Raw genomic sequence first — 23305 nt, 5'->3', positions numbered from 1 at the left:
GGATCATGGCCTTAAATTCATTCCCTGCATTTTCTTGATCAGAGTGACAATTGGTATATTAGTCTGTTAGCATTCTCATCATACTGTCCCAAAGTTCAAGTTTTGAGTCACTAATGCTCGTAACAGTCTTTTCAGGTTTTAATTGCTTCACTGTAGTATTTATCAGTTTCCAGATGGTTACAAGGCCGAGAATATATCTTTCGCGGTGACTAATTGCCTTCCACAACACAGTTCCCATCTTTTTCCAAGTCTCTATTTGAAAAACTCCTGACAAGTCAGCAGGATACCTGTTGCCTCTGCACCAAGTTAATAGTCTTTTAAGGTTCTTCGCTGATAACGCAGATATGCCCGTTTCCATCGGCGGAGCGGAAGGCTCCATTTTGCCGAGTTTCTGTGAAACTACCGCGGCTAAATTCTTTTCCACTTTATGACGCTTAATATTATTAATTACTTCCCTCCACGGTTTCATCAGTTTCTTAGCTGTTTTATCCTCGTCTATGACCATATCCCACAACACGTCCCCCAATTTCCTCCACTCTCCTTCATCAAACAATAAATCAGGATCCTGAAAACACCCCTTAGTTTTTCCCCGTTGCTACTAGACCAGCTAGCTGTTTAACGCAACTATGATTAACCCCTCGCTTTTCTAAAAAGCTTTGTAATAAATCTAGGGCTACTTCTAAATCCATTTCTCTGTTATTCATCATTTTAATCCGTTTCTCCGTTATTCATCACTTTTAATCCGTTTCTCCGTTATTTATCACTTTTAATCCGTTTCTCCATTATTTATCACTTTTAATCCGTTTCTCTGTTATCTATTTCTCCGTTATTCATCATTTTTAATCTATTTCTCCGTTATTCATCATTATAGTACGGTACCTCTTGCTAAATTAAGAGACCTCTTGCAGCCCTTGTTTCCTGTAGCCCAGCACTGGCGAACTTCAGTCGGTTCAGGCTTCGGAGACGACACACCGCAGCACAGTGTTCGGTCGCTCTTGCCCGCCGGTCGCTGCTCTCCCGGCGCCTTTTGCTTCTATCCGCCGCTTCGGATCGCCGGTTCGGGCGCCAATTGCCGAGAGAAAAATTCCATCAGAGTTCCAGACCCGAGCGGACGGAGGAAGAAATGCAGCCGACTCAATATGAGTGATAAAGCATACTTCAACTTTATTGATGCACTAAGCTGGTTTATATAAGACTTACAATAATTATGCATACTCGTCATCTATTAATTGGATAGTATACAGTAATTATGCCTACTCGTCTTCTATTAATTGGATAGTATACAATAATTATGCCTACTCGTCTTCTATTGATTGGATAGTATACATAATGAGCTCAACCTTCTTGTGGTTTCTCTGGAATGCAACCTCCTCACCCTGCTAGAGATAATTCCCCAGCCTGTTTATCTAAACACTCAGCTGACCAGAGAGCAACCGCTCAGTACTTTTCCACTATGCTACACCAGACTCATGCTAACTGAGGCCTACTCATGTCAACTAAAATGGGCTCTGCTCGTACAGTTGCTTGGTGGACTCATGTCCATGCTCCTTGAGCCAATGCCCAACATATAGGTTGTGGTGTCACCATCTGATCCAAAATTTTCCTGCCCAAATAAAGCCATGGCTGTTGTCGTTGCACCTTCTCAGGTGCAACAACCAGCCCATACTGATTTAATGGCTCACGTGCCTTATTTTCCATTTCACCTAATTCTTGTGGCATTGCTGCGGCCAACAAGATGTCATCCATATAATGATAGCAATACCCTGATGGAAACAAAGTACGTACCGGACTCAGAGCTTTTGCCACATACCATTGACATATGGTAGGTGAATTTTTCATCCCTTGTGGCAGCACTTTCCAATGATACCTTTTTGCTGGCTCTCCATTATTTACAGATGGAACAGTAAAGGCAAACTTTTCCATGTCTTGTTCTGCTAAAGGAATAGTAAAGAAACAATCTTTCAAATCTATTACAACAATTTCCCATTGCATTGGAATCATTGTAGGAGAAGGTAAACCTGGTTGCAAAGCTCCCATAGTTGCCGTAACCTCATTAACCTATCATAAGTCATGTAATAATCTCCATTTTCCAGACTTCTTTTTGATAACAAACACAGGAGCATTCCAAGGGCTATGTGAGACCTCTATGTGTCCCGCAGCTAGCTGTTCCATCACAAGAGATTGCAGGGCTGTAAGTTTTTCCTGAGCAAGGGGCCATTGATCGACCCATACTGGTCTTTCAGTTAACCATCTTAGTGCTAAAGTGGGCCGAGAAACACCCTGCATCACAGTGACCCCTGCTAAAAATTCGTAGTTATCCGTACTCCCTACTGCCCTAAGCAATCCCTCCCCCACAAGTTCAGTGGGGCCAGGGTCACATAAAGTCTCACCGTAGACCTTTGATTTTCAGGATTAGCAGTCACACAGCTGCATAACCGCAGGGGAATTAGGGCCGTACTGGGCAGTGGCTTTTGGCAAATTCCAGGAATAAGGAACGTGCTCGTGGGGCTCCCTCCCTGCAGGATTATGATATACTACAGGAAACGCCATAGATCCAGCAGATTCAACAAGTGGCTGCTTGGTAACAGGGGAAGAAACCAATATATTTTCTGATAGATCCCAGTCCCCTATTTCCATAGCTTTAGCCTTCACCTTTTTCCAAAAATGTACAGGGTCCTGCGGTCTAACTGTAATCAAAGCTGGAGGTAAATCCCAGCTTTTTGGAAAGTTCGGTCTATGCTCTGAAGCTCCACCCCCACCCTCAGGAATTTGCTCTGCAGCAGCACGGGAAGGGGGAGGGGGCAGGTTAGAGGGACCCGAATTTATGGGAATTACGTTGTTGGACTCGCTCTGGCTCACCACAGGAAAATCCTCCTCATCTGAATCTCTAGGCAAGGGGGGATAGGAAAGAAAAATGTCCACTTTTTCCTTCCATGACTGATAGCAATGGGGCAGAAGATTGAACTGTAATTATTGGCGGTGGCGCAGATGATTGAACCGTGACTGATGACGGCAACGCAGTCGGTTGAATGCACTACTCTGACCGGTGCTCCGGGGGCCCCTCCTGAGATCGTATATAACCCAACGCTGCTTTTTCATGTGAGTCTTTCATGGCTTTTATCTGATGTCGGGGCCACACATACGTATACGACTCTTTCATAATTTTTGCCTGATCTCGGGGCCGCACATACGTACGCTCCTCATCTATGCCTTTTAACTTTCCAATAGAGTGCCGCGTACCCTTATCCATATAATCAGATAACACGGACTTGGGCAGTGTTGACGAATCCTTAGTAACAGGGGGGCTCGGAATAGTACATAATCTTGCCTTTTCCTCCGAATCTGTCCCAGGAGAGCCAGGAAGACCATCCCCCTCCGCTGCCTCTGCCTGATCCTGTTACTCTTTTAACTCTTTCAAAGTCTCTAATAACAAGTGCCATGTTGTTAACAGTTCAGTTGCTTCTTTGGACCCTTGGGTAGCATTATCAAACAGTTTATTTCTCAAGTCCATCCATTGTGACACACTAAATGCTGTGACTGTATTAACCTCTGTGTACGCATATGCAGGAACGTCGCAAGAAGAGCCACCGGCCACAGATGCATTTGCAAAGAGCAAGTTTTATTTTAGTTACCTCTCTACTGGGGGATCTCCGAAGCCGCACCTAAGCTCCCAGGCAGAGGTGACAGAAGCGGGGATGCAGGCGCTGGTCAAGTTCAGCCCTTCTGGAAGATCACTGGGCCTGCTGAGCTCGCCTGTATTTCAAGGCAGGCGCAGCTTCCTGCTCTTTCTCACAACAAAGCAGGAATCTCATACATAGTGATGAGGTACCTGGAGTTTCTCACAGGCCTATGTTATCTAACACAGAGGTTTTACTCATCAAGCACACAAGGTCAGTAAAACAATTAGTGTGATGTATGTGCTTTTTCTACAGACAGGTGCAAGTCACTTGAGCGTATTTACATTTAACTAATCTCCTCGCCAAATCTTCCGCTATATCGCCATACATTCCACCCCCTCGCTCATGTGACTCGCTTCTGCTGGGGCCAACAAAGCCAGAGTTGTTCATTTGGGCTTGTGAGGTGTAGCAGAGAGCAATTTACAGGGGCACACAATAAACACATACAGAAAAAGGAAAAAACGTATTTCTACAATAATCAGGTGTCCCATTCATCTTGCCAAGGAATTAAACGAGTCATTCAGCCAGGCATTAGTTCCAAAGATACAAGATGTTGTCTTCCATGCTGGCTAGTTCATCATCTGTGTTGAAGCAATACATGACTTCAAAATCAAAGCAGCATTTGCAGCTACTACCTACTCAGAGAAACAACAATAAGAAACATTAGTGTTAAAATCTCTTAGCATAGCACAATTCTGTAACACAGCTATGGGGGTTGTCACCTTCCAGTAATACATACGCTGCTGCTCCAGCTCCTTCAGCTGGTAGCACTCTGGGTTTAACAACCTGTTGTGGGTTAATTGCCTACACAGACTGGAAAGTCGTGGCCTGCACTTTTTCAGATTGGACTTCAGTTGGATGTTGACTCTGTGACACCAACATTCTTCCAGTGCTGTCTCCTCTAGATAAAACACAGGTGTTCACTGAAGATACCTGAAATAGAAGAACTCAAGAATCTGATATTAGTAAAGGATGTAACATAAGAGGAGAAGTCAGGGTACAAAACCATACAGCATTCTCTGGAATCATATGGATTTTCACATCTAGATCAATAGTCTGCAGTCCCACTTCACAATCCATTGGTGTGAATAATTCCATTTCCCCGGTAGTCAGTCCTAACACAGTATCCACAGAAGTGTATACATATTGCCACCCCCTAGATGGGGGTACAGGGCCAATATAATCAACCTGACAGGTATTCAAGGCCCACTGACCCCATTTTACCTTTCCCCATGCCCTTAAATGTAGCTGTGTACAAGCAGCACAATGATGTGAGCATGTTTTACAAGTATATAACAGCAAAGGGGTTTGATTGTGACCAATGTTCCATGTGTGTGCAGCATAAGCTGATCCATGTCCACAAGCTAGATGCACATTTAGAGCTTGAGCATGCAGCTCGGCAGAAGTCATATTGTCTGCTTCCTTACTGTTTTGAGACTCAAATGAATCAACTTCATTGTGCTCTGCTCTTAACCCTTCACAAGGGGAATCTTCCTCCACAGAAGATGTAGGGATGAAAATTCTCCAATGCCCTAAAAATCCTAAAAAGACATGTAATTGTTTTATTGCAGGTGGTACAGAAAACTGCTGGACTGTGTGCTGTACTTTATCTGGTGTTTCTCTAAGCTGCCTATGCCAAACTATTTATAAAAATAGTACAGTAGCACTAGGGCCCTGCGTTTTCGTCAGATTAATTGCCCAGCCTTGGTTCTGCAAATGCACCTTCAAAAATTCAGCAGCTGCTTCAGTTTCTTGTTGTGACACTGCCGTAATCAATAGATCATCAGTATCATGGCAATCAGTAACAGTACCCGACCATAGTGCTATATCAGCTACTATCATTTGGCGGCAAACGGAGGGACTGTGTTTGTATCTCTGAGGCAATACTCAGCAAGTATATTGCTTTCGTTGCCAGGTAAAGGCAAACTGGTCTTGCACTGAGGTGGCAGGTGAGGTGGAGGGTGGGTGCAGTGTTGGCAGAGGGGCTAGGGCTGGTTGGCTTTTTTGCACAAACATTAACTTTTGCAAGCAGCAAAAAATTTCTGATGGTATGATCCCACTTATTTCTGATCATGGGATACCAGCTTGTACTAAATCATTCCACAGTAGTGTTCTCATCACCTGTGCTGTAACTCCTTTCAGTTTTGCCAGATTTCCGTTATCCACCACCCAAACAGAGGGTCCTGAAATTACAGCCCCAGTTCCCCTCAAGGCATTTGCTAGAGTGCCTGCATTACCTGTAGCACTTGTCACTGCTACCCTGTCCGAATCAGATCCCATAATCAATGCATACACCACCCCCATCTGCTGCACTAAATAAATACTTTCCTCCATTGTGCACCAGTTTCCACAGGACAACACAGGTTCAACAGGTTCAGCATATGCTGTTAAGACTGCTGCACACAAACATTGATATAGCATAGGTGCAATAATATCTTGCCTGTCCAGAGCTCTGACAGTTTGCAGCTGAGCATATCATTGTTGTATCTGATCATCATTGCCTATAGGGCTTAAGAAAACTTTTTCATCTGCTAATAAATGGATAGGTGCAGCTCCACTATCCCAAGCTGGCAAAATCTGTGCCGGAATTCCTTCCCCGCTCGTCTGCTGAGATCTCTCTGAAAATGCCATTAACTCCTTCGGAAAGTGAGTACGCATGATCTGCCCCCCTCATGTGCTTGTTCCTGCTGCAGCATCATTTGTATGGGGGGCTATGCTCCCACCACCTCCTTGCCATTTAAGTCAGGATCAAATTCAGACTCAATATTGGAGTCTGAGGATTCACTCCAAATATTTCCATCCCATTCCTTGGGATTCCAAGAGTGTTTTGTGGTAAGAGCACAAACCTGAGAACACAAAAACTCACTTTCGGCATATTTTTCCTTTTGTTCCTTTGCAATACATGCTAGCAACTGGTCTACATTATCTTGCAGCTCATAGCACCGCTTTGCTTGAACAATAATTACTTCTTGTGTGATCGCCTTTGCATCCTGTAAAATCTCAACCTCCTTTTCCAATTCTCTTATTTTACTCTGCAATGCAACAATGTCACGATCAACAGCTCTAAGACAAATAACCATCCCAATCTCCCTGCTAATTTGCGAGAAGTTGATGCCGCTCTCCATGGAAACTTTAGCATAGCTTCTTGAATTACCTGGGGGGTAATCACCGCCCCATCATCAAGCTGAGGCCATGCCTCCGGCGAAGCGAATTCGGACAGGATAGCAGCCACGGGAGCCCAGCACTCCATACTGGGCCATCCCGGAATTTGGGGAGTCACGCTCGAGGCCTCCCCTGTCCCCGTTTTTTTTGCAAACCACAGCATGGCTGGTTCTAGCGACTGCCAACTAATGCCAAATGTCAGTAAAACAATTAGTATGATGTATGTGCTTTTTCTACAGACAGGTGCAAGTCACTTGAGTCTATTTACATTTAAACAACCTCCTCACCAAATCTTCCGCTATATCGCCGTACACCTCTAAACCTTGCATCTTGCCCCATAGTAACATTTTTCTTAAAGTCAATTCCGGAAGGCTAACACCCTGCTTCTTCAGAAGCAGCTTCCATGTAGATAATATAACACCCTCTTCTTTAGATAAGTTCCCGGTAGCTCACCTACTCTTGGCATGGTGTCTTTTCAAGGATCCGGATCTTCGGCAGCTCCCCCCTGCTGCTCTATCAGCTGTACTGGGCTCCGTCTACACAGCTTGTCTTCAGCTGTCACAGCTTCACCGTTGTCTCTTCTTCATGCGAGATCCTTCTTCATGCAGGATCACGTCGGGGTCACCACACAACCCAGGACCAAAGCTATTATAACAAGTTTATCCCTACTTTCAAAGCAAATGTTCTGCACAAAAACATTAACTAGAAGAATTAACCCCAAAAAAGGCATTAGTAAATCCAAATAGATTTGCAACAACATCCTTTAAAATCAAAAACAAACTCAAACCACAGTCTGCTTTATGATCCGTAAATCACACAGATCTATCGTTTCCCTAAGTTTCCTCCCAAAAGAGAATTCAAACTCAGACTGTGCACATCAAAGTCTGATGCTCTCTCACTTACACTCACTGGTAAGCTGTTTACAGTAATTGTCAGATACCGGTCTTAGCCCGTCTCACTCAAACCCTGTCACAATTTCTCATGCAAATCTGAGTCACGGCAGCAATAAAACCTGTCACAGTTTCTCTTATATCTCCCCGTATGGTCTCATTTCCCTGTATAGACCGCCAGTCAAATCTGTCAAGGTTTAAGGCAAGGTGGCAATAAACCGTGGCAGACGCTCCCTGTTACCCTCCTACCTCCCGCCACCCCTTCCTTTAGATCGGAAAGATGATAGGGAAGATAAGAGGGAAGGAAGAGAGACTTCAAGTTGGAAGGTTTTAAAGGGTTTTACTAATGCTACTAATAAATAGAGAATATATATACAAAATATACAAAATCAGTCTTGAATGCTCGATATAGAGTTGGCGTCACTCCAGCAGCAGCAGAGACACAAGCCCATAGAGAACCAGCAAGGCTGTCCTCAAAGTCCCAGAGCTGCTCAATCACGTGAGAAATCCTTTGTCTACCTCCAGCTGACCAGACCATTGATGCCAATGACTTAGCATATGCAGGTGGTGCACTTTGTATAAATCTGTGCCATAGAGGTCATGTACAATTGATTCTATCTGGGTCTGTGTCCTGTGGGTTGTTTGGTCCAAAATAGATGATCTCTCACACAGCTAATTCTCTCAGGAACTGAGTACCTCTCTCCATAGTATTCCATTTCCCTAATGTGCACATACAATCTTCCTTGTAGGGAAATCTTACTTTCATAGCTGGAGTCGGGTTCAGAGGGTAGTGGCATTAGGCTCTTTTGAAATTGCTCTATCAATGGTGGAATCTTTTGACAGAGATCCAAGCTGCCTTGCTTCACCAGCTTCCAATTCGATGTCTTTTTTTCAATTGTCCCAGCATCAAAGCAGCTGGGTTACAATATTCTCGCCTTCACGATGACTAAAGTCTTTTCGCAGATCTCTCAGCTCACCCGGAGAAAAGGACCAAGTCATGGTCGCTTCCTCTCTTCCCCGCGCTGATGATGCCCCTTGGGTTGATGTTGGCCCTGTGGCCCCTGTGCCATCATCTGCTGCACGAGTAGTCTTTCTTGTGAGTTTCTTACAACCAGCAACTGATGCTGATATGGGCTCACCATCATTTGATTCATTTCCAGAGTCTGAATGACTGTCACTGGCATTGGCATAATCACAGTCGTTGTTATGGTTACAACAGCAACAGTGCCCAGTGTGTGAGGAAGGAAGCGCTGCTGTGTTAGCCTTTAAGGCTGGAGAAGTAGCATTATCTGCAGCGACCTTGGCAGCCGGGCTTTGCGGAGGAGATGTAGCTTGAGAGAGTGAAGCCATGGTGTCTGTGATCGGGGAGGCAGCAGCTGCAGTGGTAGCTTTCACTGTTTTGCTTCGTCTCGGGCAACTAGGAGTGCTTTTTGCCAAAACTTCGCAAGTCTCAAGACTAAAAAGAGACTCAAACCTCCTATTTAACCTCATTTCTCTTAACAGTAACACAAACTGACACGCATTCAGCAAACCAAATAGCACCATCATAGTTCTCTCAAAGCTCCAAGGATATTCAAAGCTCTCTAAAACATTTTCAAACTGTCCTAGCGAGAAAGCAAAAGTATTGTTAGTCAGCCTTTCTAAAGATTCTCTTGACCAATTAGCAAACACGTAGCTGTATTGCTCTTTTATCTCTCCCAGAGGTTTTTCAAGGTAAAGCAGAAACGAATAGAAATTCATTAGTGGTTGCAGTATAATGAAGTGAACCAGTGCCAAACCACACAGTATAATTATAATCATTGTCCAGTTTCTTGTTGTTATATAATGTATACTTTGATTCACAAAGAATGCCCAGCACAGATAAGGCACCACCAAACATAATGTAGAAAATAGCTGATACAGCTTATGCCACAACATCTTTAAACCAATGTAATTCACTCTGCCTTAATACCACTAGATAATGTCTGAAGCACACAGACCTGTGAGTAGCACAACTCTGTGAGTTGGCACCATACCAAGGAAATTGAAAGGTACATCAGTGCAGTAGGAAAGCCAAAAAATCTCCAAATTTACACCTTTTTAGTGCCAAATTTTAACACTTTCTCTGCCCCACGTTGGATGCCAATTACCTGTCGAGGTTTTGATTGCCATTTTGCAGAGGCATGTAGGCTTTTCTGCCTTTTTCCTCTCTTCTCTCTCTCTGGGATCTGCTTTAGGACTATGTACGGCTTGCTGGGACTGCCTGCTCAGTTGTGGACAGAGTTCGTGAGGAAGTGCCTTGAGTATCTTTTATATTCTATTTCTATTTTATATATAATTACTAGTAGTGTATTATTATTTCGTTATTTTATTAAACTGTGTTTATCTCAATCCAAGTTTCTCCCTTCCCTTTTGATTCTCTCCTCTGTTGGGAGTGGGGGAGGGGGTGAGCAAGCGGCTGTTGTGGTTGTATTGCTAGCTCGGGTTAAACCACAACACCCTGTAATGACCAAAACCCCAAAAGCAGTCAAAATGAGGCCCGGAATGACCTTACAACCCTTGAGGTTATAAAGAAGGTATGTATTTATTTATGACGCCGGACACACGGGGAATCATTTCACCTCATACGTTTGTAAAATTACAGTACCTGTGAGCTTGGTTAAATGCAGTAAAGTGTTACATATTCATGAAAGATTTAGGAATGCCTATACATATTTATAACCTGTCCCCGAGAAGGCGGTTCTTGTTACAATGAGTTCCGGAAGACCATTTCCAGAGTCTCCACCTCTGGCTCCTCCTGGTTGCAGGTGCGCAGTGATCGTGAACCCGGGTCCTCTTTCTCTGTACACGGTCACCTTTGGTCCAGTGTGATGAGTTGGTTAGGTTTCAGACTGCTGAGTTGGTTAAAACTGCCGTATCTCCTGTCCTGTGCCCAAGTTTCTGTAATCTAGTTCACCCAAGGATGCACCAAGGATGCACCCAAGGATTATTATTTTTGCAAGGCGTCAGTGAAGTCCTGTTTTTCGTACAATAAATTACACAGAGTTAAGCAAAGCTAGGCAATAGTGATGTGGGTTAAAGGGTTAGCTCTCTAAGTGTCTTTAGTGATGTGGGGTAGGGTTAGTCCTTTAAGTGTCAAGTGCTAGTTTTTTAAGTGTTAATTAGTTAATTGTCAATTCCCTGTATCATCCCCCCCTTTTCTAAAAGGTTAGTAAATTCTTTTACTAATGTGATGATTCTTTATCTATGTTTTGTCTGGCCACAGGTAAGAAGGCTACTTCTACCTGAGAAAACCCATCTCTGTCCTTAAACAGATTTTTAATGTTAATGCAAAAGTCATGCTCCTGGTGTTTGTCTACTGCGCTGCTGAGCTCTTTTGGGGCAGCTGACAACCATATGGCTGGTGCTCCGGCAGAAATGGCATCTTCTGGGCTGCAACGGGAGCTTGCATTCTTTGGCGTGGTGACCCTGCTTACTGCAGTTGTAGCATTTGTCTTCTCTTTTGGGTTTCTTCTTGCTGAGGTAGGAAGTGCCACCCAGGCCGGTCACCCAGAAGGACCAAAAGGACCACAGGGATCAAAGGGTTACTCAGAAGGTCCAGAAGGACCAAAACATGTCAAGGTGGACATAACCTAATTTCTTTGATAGAATTTCAGAAAGGTTTTGGTTAATTACTACAAATTTAAAGCTCTCTACTGCAGAAGTGGGCAATGTAATATATATACTCTGATGGGTTTGATTCCAAAGCACCAATTTAAAGCATCCCCCCATGGTTTTATTCAGATCTTGCTCATGCCAATTTTCGTCCCACCCGTGTGCTAAGGTTATGACTTTAAGAAACACCATTTTCCAGGTTGCGCCTGGGTTACCCTTCATGGTGCTTTGCAGGCTTTCTTCGCTCTAGAATGATGAATCCGGGCATTCTGTTCTTTAATCCTGATAGCAGTGAAGGATGTCAGGAGGACTTGAAATGGACCTTCCTATTGTGGTTCCAAAGTCCTTTTCTGCAAGAGACTTCACATACACATAATCTCCCAGTTGGATGTTATGTACTGACCCATCCAGACCCCTACTCTGAGTTCCAAACACGTTTCCCAATTTTGTTAAGTTGTTTACCCAATACTACCATATAACAAGTCATAATTTCATCCCCTTCTTGTGCAGACATCCCCTTCTGTACACTATAGGGTCTTCCATACAGGATTTCAAAAGGACTCAACCCTTCCTTTGCCCTTGAACTTGTTCATATGCAAGAGGGCCAAAGGTGAAGATTGAGACCAAGCCAAATTCACCTCCTGCCCCAGTTTTAAAATTTGTTGTTTAATTAGATGATTCATTTCATTTTTTCTTTCTTTCTTTCTACCTGGCCACTGGATTAAGAATGATAAGGGGTATGTAGTTGCCAGTCTATTCCGGCGTGCTGACTGATTTGCTGTACAATTTTTGAAATTAAATGTGGCCCTTTATCAGAGGATATATCAGCTGGAACTCTAAACCTTGGTATTATTTCTTGTACTAATGTTTTAGTTACCTCCCGAGCTTTTGCTGTTCTGTCAGGGAGTGCTTCTGGCCAACCTGAAAAGGTATCAGTTTGTACCAACCAATACCAGCACCCCCCTTTTCTTGTGAGTTCTGAAAAATCAATTTGCCATTGTTGCCCAGGTCCATTTCCTTTCCCAATTTGACCCATTTCTGGCTTAGGTATATTCTTAAGATTAGTTTGGAGGCAAAGATCGCATTGCTGTGTCACCTGTCTTACAGTAGTATACAAATTTGTAGTTACTATTTTTGATCAAATGTTTCTATAACGCTTCTGCTACTAAAGGCCAAACTAAATAGGAGGTAACAATAAGTTTTCCCTTGTGGGGTGTGAGCCCACCCTTCCTCATTATATGATTCCTCTAAATCTATAAGTTTTCAGTCTTCCTTAGTATATTCTGGCTTACCTTCTAAAATAACCTGCCCGTCGGGGACTAGGGCACTTTCTACTTTTACCTTTTGCTTAGGCACCAGCTTTGCCTCTCTGTCCACTAGCTCATTTCCTTTTTCCAGTTCCGAGCTCACTTTCTGGTGCGCCTTGATATGCGTGATTGTCACCTTCTTAGGAAGTTGAGCTGCCAATATTTCTTCTGCATGTTTGATGTATTTGCCTTGAGAGTTCAAGAGTCCTTTTTCTTTCCAAATTGTTCCGTGCGCATGCAGGACCCTGAAAGCATACTTAGAGTCCATATAAACGTTCACAGTTTTACTTTCAGCTAGTTCCAGAGCACAGGGAAGGGCGATTATTTCTGCCTTTTGTGCTGAAGTACTTTTAGGCAGAGGTCCAGATTCCATCACTTCATGGCTAGTAGTTATAGCATAAGCAGCATGCCTTTCACCGTTCAGGATATTGCTGCTTTCGTCCGTAAAACAGTTCTCAGTGTTCTCCATAGGATTGTCCTTTAGATCTGGTTGGCTGGAGTATGTTGCTTCGATGGCTTCCAGGCAATTATGATGAAGCGCTTTTTCCAATGTTATCACTGAGGAAAGAAGCTGGATTGACAATGTTAGTGATGATGATTTAGCATGATATGTGAGAAATCTTTGTGGGGAAAGCCAATGTCCCCCTTTTTCTTCTAGAACTGTAGACACTGTGTGGGATTCTAGCACAGTCATTTTCTGACCCATGGTAAATTTCCAGGCCTCCTGTATGTTCAGTACCACTGTTGCAACTGCCCGCAGGCATCCAGGCCACCCTTTTGCAGTTGCATCTAATTGTTTGGAGAAATAGGCCGCTGCTCATTGGTACGGGCCAATATCCTGTGCCAGTATACCCTGCTTCTTGTGAGAGAAAAGAAAAAAATGGTTTACTCACATCTGGGAGTCCTAAAGCAGGCGCTGTCATCAAAGCCTTACCAAGTTCTTCAAAGGCTCGTGTAGTTCCTTTATTCCATTGCGGATGTTCCTGATCTGTGGCTGCTGTTACATACAATGGCTTGACAAACAATCCATAATTATAAATCCACAACCGGCACCACTCTGTCATGCCCAAAAAGGGTCCGTAATTCTTTTACAGTTTGAGGCTTTGGAGTTTGGCATACAGCCTCCTTTCGAGCCTGTCCCAGGGTCCTCTGCCCTGCACTAATTTCATAGCCCAAATAAGTTACTTGTTGCTGTATCATCTGGGCTTTCTTCTGTGATACCTGGTATCCTTGGAGCCCCAAAAAGTTCAATAAACTTACAGTTCAGGTTATGCACGTCTTCTGTGTCCTGGTAGTGATCATCCACATATTGTTGCATCTGTCCTTCATCAGATGGGGCTTCCCAAGATTCAAGATCTTTAGTGAGCTGATTTCCAAATATTGTCGGGCTGTTTTTAAATCCTTGTGGCAACACCATCCATATGAGCTGGGTTTTACATAAATATTGTCTGGCTGGCTTCACGGAGAGAGAGGCAAAAAGGCATCTTTTAAATCTAAAACAGTAAACCAAATCAAATTAGAGTTAATACAGTCATAAAGGTGTTTGCTACCACAGGGTAGAGGTCCTTTGTTATTCTGTTTATAACCCGATTTATATTAATTTCTCTATTACTGGTCGAATTCCTTCCCTGTCCTCCCTTTTCTAAGGGCATTGTTTTATCCTTACCGGCTTTTCTCCATATTTGATTTTTACCTCGACGGGTACAGCATTTTTGCCCTTCCAGGTACATCAGTAGTCTATATCCCGGGATACACTTGGTTCACGACTGCTTCATTAATCTTGCCTTCTGTGGGAACAGTTGCTAAAAGCAAGCCCATTATTTTCATATATTGCTGATCATTTACCTCCAGAGTAATTTCTCCTTTTTTTGAATCTGATTACTGCATCCATTTGTTCCGACAAATTTCTCCCAAAAAGGTTTCAAGGAATTTGACATATATAGAAATTTATCAATATCTACTTGTTTACCCAATTTGTATTTCAAAGTTTCACAAAAATATGCCCTTTCACTTTGGCCCGTAACTCCCTTTACCTACTATGTAATTGTTACCTATTGTCAATCCACCAAAATTCCATTTGTTTCTATTCATTCCAGGTTCCCATCAGTCTTTTTCAAAACTTGCTACTGTCCGTCTCTCTCTCTGCCTACTTCCTCTGTACCTTCCCCAACATTCATTTTCCCAATATATATACTGACCTCTCTCTAAAGGCTTCCAAAGCCTTCCAACCTCTTCAGTTCCATACTTTCTTATCCTTTCAACAATCTTCCTTTTCCCTGTTACTGAATACTCTCCAAGCTTCATCTAACAACATTTCCAAATTTCTACTTTCTGTTGCCCTCAGTTACTATAACTTCTCTAGGGGAGCTCGCACCATTTCAGGTGTCAGGCTACCCCGAGAGGCATACAGCTTGTCCTCCCCCACCTCCTTCCCCCTCTGCCGCTTCTAGCAGTGTTTTTTTTTTTTCTATATATTTTTCTTTCTCTCCTTGCTGCAGTTTAAACACAGGCAAGGCCACGGAGACAGGGGAGGTTGAGATTATTTTACAGCTTAGCACAGGCTTGTGATTTATGTTACAACACAGGCCTGGGATATTTCGCTTTCTTTTTTTCCCCATTTAATTTCAGTCATAATACACTTCATATGCAATTACAATTAGCTCCGTGATAGTTACATTCCTCAGTCCCATTTACTTTTTTCAGATGTCAGAAAAACAGCATACTAAACATAAGTCCATTATTTCTATTTTCCTAGATCCAATTCAGTTCATATTCTAGCCACTTATAAACCACTTTTAAATACAGTCTCCCAAGCTCACATCCATCATAACATTTAGTTTGTTCTTTTTCCATATCTCCGACTAGCACATAAATTCAATACAGATCAGAGTTTAACAACTTAAATCCTTTCCTGGTCCCCAAATTATTAGATAACAATAAAAGCAAATTATCTTAAAGTACTGTATCTCATCCTATTTTCCAAGTTCTGCAGAACAACATTTAATTGCCACTAATTGATATAGCCCCACATTCCAACCACAAGTGAATACAATATTGTTTCAAACTTTCTTTTATCAGGTTTCCCCACTAAGTTTCTCTAATGTGTAAGGATGCATCCTAAGAAGAGCAAGATGGTATTTTAGTATTTTAACGGAACCGGTTCCCATTTTGTTATTATGTCCCTGATTTCGGAGGGTGAAAAACATATCTGCATATACTTTCTTACATCGTGCGCACTGTAATTTTAACTCATATGTCACGTGACTTAAATCAAGGTGTTTTAAGCTCATCTTCTGCTTTATACAGGTCACATGCTAAAGCATACCACCATAAACAGCAATTATTGTAAGTAGCACACACTCACACAGCTCACACAGCTCGGCTGGTTGGTCTTAGGATTTAAGAGTTACTTTACGATTTAGAATGGAATGCATGGAATGCCCGGGCACTTACAAAAGATAACACGAAGTTATAGGCCAATTATTCCTTTTTCACCATCACCTTTTTCAGCAACTGAAAAAAGAGATTTCTGCATTACCCTTCACAGTATCACAGTAACACAGTATCACAGTATCACAGTATGTTTGGGATTGGAAGTAACCTCAAAATATCATCTAGTCCAATCCCCCTGGTGGAGCAGGAACGCCTAGGTGAGGTCACACAGGAACATGTCCAGGCGGGTTTTGAATGTCTCCAGAGAAGGAGACTCCACAACCTCCCTGGGCAGCCTGTTCCAATGCTCTGTCACCCGAACTGAGAAGAAGTTTTTTCTCAAATTTAAGCGGAACCTCTTGTGTTCCAGCTTGATCCCATTACCCCTTGTCCTATCATTGTTTGCCACCGAGAAGAGCCTGGCTCCATCCTCATGGCACTCACCCTTTATATATTTATAAACATTAATAAGATCCCCCTTAGTCTCCTCTTCTCCAAACTAAAGAGACCCAGCTCCCTCAGCCTTTCCTCATAAGGGAGGTGCTCCACTCCCTTAATCATCTTCGTTGGCCTACGCTGGACCCTCACCAGCAGTTCCCTGTCCTTCTGGAACTGAGGGGCCCAGAACTGGACACAATATTCCAGATGTGGTCTTACCAGTGCAGAGCAGAGGGGAAGGAGAACCTCTCTCGACCTACTAACCAACCCCCTTCTAATACACCCCAGGATGCCATTGGCCACAAGGGCAGAGAGCTGGCTCATGGTCATCCTGTTGTCCAGCAGGACCCCCAGGTCCCTTTCCTCTACACTGCTCTCTAATATGTAATTTCCCAACCTATACTGGAACCTGGGGTTGTTCCTGCCCAGATGCAGGACTCTACACTTGCCCTTGTTAAATTTCATTAGGTTATTCCCCGCCCAACTCTCCAGCCTGTCCAGGTCCCGCTGGATGGCAGCACAGCCTTCTGGCTTATCAGCCACCCCTCCCAGCTTAGTGTCATCAGCAAACTTGCTGATAGTACACTCTATTCCCTCGTCTAAATCGTTAATGAATATATTGAATAATATTGGCCCCAGTCCTGACCCCTGAGGCACTCCACTAGATACTGGCCTCCAACTAGACTCCGCACCATTGACTACCACTCTCTGGCTTCTCTCCTTAAGCCAGTTTGCAACCCACCTCACTACTCTATTGTCTAGACCACACCTCCTCAACTTAGCTGTGAGGATGCTGTGGGAGACTGTGTCAAAGGCTTTACTGAAGTCAAGGTAGACCACATCCACCGCTCTGCCATCATCCATCCATCTTGTTACATTCTCATAAAAGGCTATGAGGTTGGTCAAGCATGACCTACCCTTGGTGAAGCCATGCTGACTGCCCCTAATAACCCTCTTATCCTTGATATGCCTTGAGATGGCACCAAGTATAAGCTGTTCCATTACTTTCCCAGGGACAGAGGTGAGGCTGACCGGTCTATAATTACCCGGGTCCTCCTTCTTGCCCTTTTTGAAGAATGGAGTGACATTTGCTTTCCTCCAATCCTCGGGCACCTCTCCCGTTTCCCAAGACTTGGCAAAGATGATGGAGAGCGGTCCAGCAATGACTTCAGCCAGCTCCCTCAGCACCCACGGATGCATCCCATCTGGACCCATGGATTTATGGATGTCCAGACTATTTAATTGCTCCCTAACCCAGTCCTCATCGACTAAAGCAAACTCCTCCATTGACCTGGCTTCATCCGTGGTCTCAGGGGTACAGGGCTCCCCAGGACAGCCTCCGGCGGAGTAGACAGAGACAAAGAAGGCATTCAGTAATTCTGCCTTCTGTGTATCTTCTGCCACCAGAGCACCCACCCCATCCATCGTTGGGCCTACATTGCCTCTGGTATTAGTTTTATCTGCTATGTATTTGAAAAAGTTCTTTTTGCTGTCCTTGACCCCTCTCGCCAGCTGTAATTCTAAGGAGGCCTTGGCTATCCTAGCTGCCTTCCTACATCCTCTAACAGCAAAATTAGTCATTAGCAAAAGTCCATCCTGGCTCTCGGAATCGAGACGCAGAAATCGCGGAGTTGCTCGATCTACCCCCAAGATCGCTAGCGGCTGTACCCACAAACAGACAGCAACTCACCCCATTTCCCAGGTACCTTTTCCCACTGCGGAACTGTGGCCACGCGTGAGACGCCTCTCCACGCCTTAATGGCTCGCCACCAAATGCAATTAAATGCATTTAAATTAAATTTAATACAACATACCTTATCCGCTATCATGGCCAGAGGTCTTTTGTCTGCTTCTGCAATGAAAAATGGGGACTGGAGATCTTTCTGAAAAAAATCTTCGGGGCGCGCTTAAGACATCCCTTCCCAATTGTTCAAAAAGGCAAGCAGAACACCCTCCTGGCTGGCTCGCCAAAATGAGGCGCGGAATGACCTTACAGCCCTTGAGGTTATAAAGAAGGTATGTATTTATTTACGATGCCGGACACACGGGGAATCATTTCACCTAATGCGTGTATAAAATTACAGTACCTGTGAGCTTGGTTAAATGCAGTAAAGTGTTACATATTCATGAAAGATTTAGGAATGCCTATACATATTCATAACCTGTCCCCGAGAAGGCGGTTCTTGTTACAATGAGTTCCGGAAGACCATTTCCAGAGTCTCCACCTCTGGCTCCTCCTGGTTGCAGGTGCGCAGTGATCGTGAACCCGGGTCCTCTTTCTCTGTACACGGTCACCTTTGGTCCAGTGTGATGAGTTGGTTAGGTCTCAGACTGCTGAGACTGGCATATCTCCTGTCCTGTGCCCAAGTTTCTGTAATCTAGTTCACCCAAGGATGCACCAAGGATGCACCCAAGGATTATTATTTTTGCAAGGCGTCAGTGAAGTCCTGTTTTTCGTACAATAAGTTACACAGAGTTAAGCAAGGCTAGGCAATAGTGATGTGGGTTAAAGGGTTAGCTCTCTAAGTGTCTTTAGTGATGTGGGGTAGGGTTAGTCCTTTAAGTGTCAAGTGTTAGTTTTTTAAGTGTTAATTAGTTAATTGTCAATTCCCTATATAAGAAGTGACATTCTTATAGTCCTGGGATAACTATAGCTGTATTGGGTCTGGCCGGGATGGAGTTAACTTTTGCCATAGCAACCCTCATAGTGCTGTGCTTTGTAGCTAGGAAGGTGTTGATAATGCACAGATGTTTTGGCTACTGCTGAGCAGTGCTCCAGGGCTGTCTCTCCAACTCTCCTCTTCCCCAAAGGCCAGAAGGATAGGGGTGGGCAAGATGTTGGGAGGGGACATAGCTGGGACAGCTGACCTAAACTGACTAAAGGAATATTCCATACCATGACATCTGCCTCAAAAATAAAAGCTCAGAGAAAAGAGGAGGAAGGGTGGGGCATTCGTGGTTTAGATGTTGGTCTTCCAAAACAAGTGCTACATGTTCTGAGGCCCTACTTCCAAGGAAGTAACTGGATATTACCTGCTGATTGGAAGTAGTGTTGGAAAATAACATGTGGGAAAGCAAAATGTGCGGTTCCAGCCACCTGGATGATAAAGGATGATATACGCTCTCATACAACTTTACCAGGTCCCATAACTGAAGGCAATGCAATTGCAGATTTTTATACTGTAGCTACAGTCCGTTTCCAGTCTGCCAGGGCTTCACATGCTTTCTTCCATCAGAATGCTGCTGCCTTAAAAAAGGTGGTCTCACTCTCGAGCAAGCGAGAGACATAGTGCGCCCTTGCCTGGAATGTCAAGGTCTGATTACAAGCTCACCCTCCCTTGGAGTTAACCGTCACGGACTCTCAGCTAATGACATTTGGCAGTCTGATGTTACGTTTCATCTTTTGGCCATTTGAAATATGTACATGTTTCTATAGATACTTTTTCAGGTATGCTTTGTGCATCTGCGCATACAAGTGAGAAAAGCAGAGATGTTCAGCGTCACTGGACCCATTGTTTTGCTATGCTGGGAGTGCCACAACAGATTAAAACTGACAACGGTCCTGGATACACTGCTAGATCCATGCAATACTTTTTACAGCAATGGGGTGTTTCGCTTGTCACAGGTATTCCACATTCTCCCACTGGACAGGCTATCATTGAACGAGCACATTCCACATTGAAACAGATGTTATTAAAACAAAAAAGGGGGAATATGATGCCTCAGGAACAATTAGACAATGCAACATATACTTTAAATTTTTTGAATCGTACTATGCCTCCCTCCTCTATTGCAGCAGTGGAAAAACACTTCCATGTTCCAGATTCACTATCTCAGAAACCAAAGGTTTTATACCGGGATCCCCTGCACAACAGTCAGTGGCAAGGGCCTGTAGAGTTAATCACCTGGGAAAGGGGATATGCTTGTGTTCTTCTTCCAACAGGACCAAAGGAAGAGGCACTAGCATATCAGAATGATACAGATTTACATTATTTGGACTGGGGACTAACTGGCGAAAAAACTTTCAATGCATTTGTTTTCCTTATTAGTACGGCTAACCAGCTTTCTCCAATATTTGTTAATAACTGTAATGATTGTAATTTGTGTTATTCTGTTCTATTGTAGGTTGATTTGCAACAAGAAAATGACACATTAGGTATGATGATCCACCGTGGGCATTCAAACTCACCAACAGAATGCCCCCTTTTGACTTTGGAGGCAAGAGGTGACTGTACTAACACTCCAAAGTAGTTTGTCAGATGACTGTGGTCACAGGCTGGATTGTGAGGCAGTACACATTCCCCTGAAATCTGGAGCTTTCAATGAGGAGATTGATGGCTCTTTAGCACCTTCTGTGCCCCACTGTGCCTGTCCCCACATATATACACCTAGAATGGTACCAAGGTGCTGTCAATAAACTTCACCTCTACCAACTGATGGGTCAGGAGGGGTGGGACCCTCGGTCAATTGACAGGGTGCTTAACAAAGGAGGTGCCCAGACTAGCTGAGAAGCTTCTGGACTATGTTGTAATGCCCACAGCCACATCTGGCCAAACAATGAAACAGGGGTCCCGCCGAAGACCCCCTTTGAGTGGTCTTCTCGGAGCGGCGGGTCTGTAAACTGGAGTGCTTTCCTTAGACAGGAACACCGTCTAAGGAAACTTACTGGGATTAATGACACCTCACTTCTTTATTTGAGTGAGTGACTGTTTCTTGTGAGTACCCTGAAGTAAAAGGCCTCTAGTTTTGTTTCTTGTGAGTGAATACATGCACATTGTGGATCCTCATTATTCTTATGATATTGTATTTAAATAATCTCCTTAGCTGATATCTGAACCTGTATTTTCTGTTATCAGAGTGCTCAGTATGTGTAATACCGTTGAAATTGAATTATAGTGTTTATGAGTGATATGAAGTAAAATAACATTCTTAGCTAATGTGCAAGGGCTGATTTAGGATTTAGCCAGTACCGTGCAAAATAATTACATAGTTTGTAAAAATTAGGACTGTAAGACAAAATTACTAACATTATCTAATAGCATAAAGTGGTTAGACCCTAAAACTTCATTTTCAGCTCTCAATCTGCATATATGGGTTTTTGTGGGAATTGGATATGCTTGTGTGATGTTTTTTCTTGTAGTCCTTCAAATCATCTGCAGAATGATACAGAATGCAAAGAAGAACAAAGCCAGGGTCCTTACTGCGCTCATTGAGAACCTGATGTTTAAAACAAAAAAGGGGAAAATGTTGGAAAGATGTGGGAAAGCAAGATGTGCAGTTCCAGCCACCTGGATGATAAAGGAAGATCAATACTAACATGACCATCTGGACAGTCAAAGACATAATACTAAAATAATAATATATAAAGGGCATTGGACAGATTACTTTGAAGTACGTTTCTTGTAATTGTAAAAAGTTATAGCCCAGACTCGTGAGAATGGTATCTTGGGCCGGATAACCGCCCCCAAGTTTATGGGATGTGTGAATGTCCTTGGGCCTGGTCTGTGAATGAGTGGAAAAGCAAGTGAGACAAACATCACATGAGTTTAGTGTGTTCTTAACAACAATCAGTGGAAAAGCACCTTTTTGTAAACATCTTAGTCCAGGCCTGTACCTGTAAATCCTATAAATTGTCAATGGTGAATAAAGGCAGCCTAGGCCTAGGTCAGCTCTCTGCTTGGCCAGGCTCTGCGCTCCTTCCTGAACAAGATCTCTGCCTCTGCGTGAATTTCTGTCTGCGTCCTGGTATGCGTCATTCCTAATCGCTGCAAAGTAGACAATAAAATGTTTTTGTCTTCCTTTCCTTACATGTGTGGCCTTTGCTTTCTGTATTAAACTGCCTTTATCTTGACTCACGAGTTCTTTTTCATCTTATTTTCTCCCCACTGTACTGCTGAGGAGGGGGAGTGATAGAGTGGCTTGGTGGGCACCTGGTGGCCAGCCGAGGTAAACCCATCACATAAGACAAGGAAAATTCATCAAATATCTGAGGGAATTGTGGCTTCTTTCATTTCAATGTCTGACACAGCATGTACTGCAGATCAGAAGGGAAGAGGAAAGCAGTTCAGTGCTGTACCTCTGTCTCTTTCACCCTCCCAAGTCATGATTATGTTTTGCAAAGACATCCATAACTCACCCTCTCACTGCCTTTCTTTTGTCTCTGGATGTCACCAGCCTCTGAATAACATGATCAACCTCCCTGGCAACAGCCCCAACTCATGATTACTGACATGAAACTGTTTAGCTGACAACGATTACTCAAAGCATCTCTTGCAGATGTATGCTGTGCAGCAGCATCTGATTGAGTCCCTCCTCCTCCCCCAACTGTTTTGTCATAGGAGTGTTCAGCCCATCATACCACAGGGACAAATTAAGCACTGAAGTGCAGACACTGCACTGTGGGCTCTTTTGCCAGACCATTTAAACAAGCACTGGCACAACTCCCTGCTGGCAAGGATTAGCTGTCTAAAGCTGCCAGGTGAAGAGATGGTTCAATGTAGTTGACTTGCGGTAACAAGTAAGCAGACCAGCTCAATGCAACATCACTGTAATAACTGGAGGCTCAGAAAATCGCTAGGGACTCCACCATATATAGCGCTGTGAAAGTCAACTGTACCTCTCTAACAAGTTTATTATGTGTCCCAATTAAAACATCCAAACTCAAAGAGATCAGATCCCAAAACTCTAGAGTGATGATTCAAAATGAGCATCTTCCCACTCTGTATCAGTGAGGACTCTCAAGGGTATCCAGGTTGCTTACCAAGTT

The 23305-nt window shown here is 43.6% G+C and overlaps 1 long non-coding RNA gene across 1 annotated transcript; it reads left to right on the top strand.

Annotated features, from left to right (window-relative positions):
- Positions 1-2779: 2779 nt before the first annotated feature.
- On the top strand, positions 2780-22341 carry LOC135577118 (uncharacterized). Its single transcript, XR_010468708.1, has 3 exons — positions 2780-3099; positions 3568-3890; positions 20665-22341. It is a non-coding gene; the product is annotated as an uncharacterized LOC135577118 (long non-coding RNA).
- The last annotated feature ends 964 nt before the right edge of the window (positions 22342-23305 follow it).

Source organism: Columba livia, chromosome W, assembly GCF_036013475.1.
Source record: "Columba livia isolate bColLiv1 breed racing homer chromosome W, bColLiv1.pat.W.v2, whole genome shotgun sequence".
Taxonomy (NCBI): Eukaryota; Metazoa; Chordata; class Aves; order Columbiformes; family Columbidae; genus Columba; species Columba livia.
The sequence above is the reverse complement of the archived record's forward strand: the minus strand, read 5'-3'. Positions and strand labels throughout refer to the sequence as shown.